Source organism: Procambarus clarkii, chromosome 40 (genome assembly GCF_040958095.1).
Source record: "Procambarus clarkii isolate CNS0578487 chromosome 40, FALCON_Pclarkii_2.0, whole genome shotgun sequence".
In the NCBI taxonomy this organism is placed as follows: domain Eukaryota; kingdom Metazoa; phylum Arthropoda; class Malacostraca; order Decapoda; family Cambaridae; genus Procambarus; species Procambarus clarkii.
The window spans coordinates 985,588-988,555 of record NC_091189.1 but is presented as its reverse complement, the minus strand read 5'-3'; positions in this window follow the sequence as shown (position 1 = coordinate 988,555).

Genomic DNA, 2,968 nt, shown 5'->3' with positions numbered 1-2,968 from the left:
AGATGTTGTTGTCTTGCCTATATACTGGGTTTTTTGGAGCTTACAGTCCCCAAGTGGGCATTTGAAGGCATAGACGACGTTAGTCTCTTTTAAAGCGTTCTGTTTTGTGTCTGGAGAGTTTCTCATGAGTAGGCTGGCCGTTTTTCTGGTTTTATAGTAAATAGTCAGTTGTATCCTCTGATTTTTGTCTGTAGGGATAACGTTTCTATTAACAATATCTTTCAGGACCCTTTCCTCCGTTTTATGAGCTGTGGAAAAGAAGTTCCTGTAAAATAGTCTAATAGGGGGTATAGGTGTTGTGTTAGTTGTCTCTTCAGAGGTTGCATGGCTTTTCACTTTCCTTCTTATGATGTCTTCGATGAAACCATTGGAGAAGCCGTTATTGACTAGAACCTGCCTTACCCTACAGAGTTCTTCGTCGACTTGCTTCCATTCTGAGCTGTGGCTGAGAGCACGGTCGACGTATGCGTTAACAACACTCCTCTTGTACCTGTCGGGGCAGTCGCTGTTGGCATTTAGGCACATTCCTATGTTTGTTTCCTTAGTGTAGACTGCAGTGTGGAAACCTCCGCCCTTTTCCATGACTGTTACATCTAGAAAAGGCAGCTTCCCATCCTTTTCCGTCTCGTAAGTGAAACGCAGCACGGAACTCTGCTCAAATGCCTCCTTCAGCTCCTGCAGATGTCTGACATCAGGTACCTGTGTAAAAATGTCGTCAACATACCTGCAGTATATGGCCGGTTTCAAGTTCATGTCGACTAAGACTTTTTGCTCGATGGTACCCATGTAGAAGTTTGCAAACAGGACACCTAGGGGAGAACCCATGGCGACCCCATCTACTTGCTTATACATGTGCCCATCCGGGCTCAAGAAGGGTGCCTCTTTAGTACAAGCTTGGAGTAGTTTCCTCAGAATACTTTCTGGCATGTCAAGAGGAGTACAGGCTGGATCACGATACACTCTGTCGGCTATCATTCCGATTGTCTCGTCCACAGGTACGTTGGTAAACAGCGATTCTACAAAAGCAAAGGTCAACAAACTGATCGAAACTGTGAACGCCAAGAAATCCGGACTCCACCTGCCAAAGATCATTGGGGAATATAAACCTGGATATGCGTATGGAAATGTCAAGACGCACAAGCCTGGAAACCCACTTCGGCCAATCATTAGCCAGATACCCACACCCACGTACAGACTGGCGAAGCGACTCAACGGCCTGCTGACTCCTTATGTTCCTTGCGCCTTCAGCCTGAAGTCTCCAAAGGAATTTGTGGACTTACTGCGGGGCACACGGGCCACAGGGATAAGAGCCTCGTTGGACGTAGAATCGCTGTTTACCAACGTACCTGTGGACGAGACAATCGGAATGATAGCCGACAGAGTTTATCGTGATCCAGCCTGTACTCCTCTTGACATGCCAGAAAGTATTCTGAGGAAACTACTCCAAGCTTGTACTAAAGAGGCACCCTTCTTGAGCCCGGATGGGCACATGTATAAGCAAGTAGATGGGGTCGCCATGGGTTCTCCCCTAGGTGTCCTGTTTGCAAACTTCTACATGGGTACCATCGAGCAAAAAGTCTTAGTCGACATGAACTTGAAACCGGCCATATACTGCAGGTATGTTGACGACATTTTTACACAGGTACCTGATGTCAGACATCTGCAGGAGCTGAAGGAGGCATTTGAGCAGAGTTCCGTGCTGCGTTTCACTTACGAGACGGAAAAGGATGGGAAGCTGCCTTTTCTAGATGTAACAGTCATGGAAAAGGGCGGAGGTTTCCACACTGCAGTCTACACTAAGGAAACAAACATAGGAATGTGCCTAAATGCCAACAGCGACTGCCCCGACAGGTACAAGAGGAGTGTTGTTAACGCATACGTCGACCGTGCTCTCAGCCACAGCTCAGAATGGAAGCAAGTCGACGAAGAACTCTGTAGGGTAAGGCAGGTTCTAGTCAATAACGGCTTCTCCAATGGTTTCATCGAAGACATCATAAGAAGGAAAGTGAAAAGCCATGCAACCTCTGAAGAGACAACTAACACAACACCTATACCCCCTATTAGACTATTTTACAGGAACTTCTTTTCCACAGCTCATAAAACGGAGGAAAGGGTCCTGAAAGATATTGTTAATAGAAACGTTATCCCTACAGACAAAAATCAGAGGATACAACTGACTATTTACTATAAAACCAGAAAACGGCCAGCCTACTCATGAGAAACTCTCCAGACACAAAACAGAACGCTTTAAAAGAGACTAACGTCGTCTATGCCTTCAAATGCCCACTTGGGGACTGTAAGCTCCAAAAAACCCAGTATATAGGCAAGACAACAACATCTCTTTCTAGGCGTTTAACGATGCATAAGCAACAGGGCTCCATTAAGGAACATATAATCTCTTCCCATAACCAAACCATCGCCAGAGAAATCCTAGTAAACAACACAGAAATCATCGATAGATACAGCGATAGCAGGCGGCTTGACGTTTGCGAGGCACTACACATCAAGAAGTCAACACCAGCAATCAACAGCCAATTATTGCACAACTACATTCTACCCACCTCAAGACTCCGCTCCAATATAGAAGCATCAAGAAATATGGACCAATAGGCTTTCTACAAACACTTCTATTCAATACCCATTGTTTTCTGTTCTGTCTTGTGTTGATACTTTTAATACCCTATTAATATCCCCTGTTCTGTCTTGTGTTAATGCCACATCATCCTTCCCACCTCACTCAAATGTAGATATAATATCAGAGAGACGTAAGTTCTAATCAGTTGTGTATTTGTGAAGTCTTTGAAAATGTAATAAGTTTTACGAAACGCGCCCGTGTCGCGTCAGACTAGAAATAAAAATGAATTTTGGAGAAGTGATTTTTGATTTACCTCCAACAGTGAAGCGTAATGTACGAAAGATTGAGAAAATTCGTGTTAGAATTATTAATCTTACTTTTTCGGTCATATTT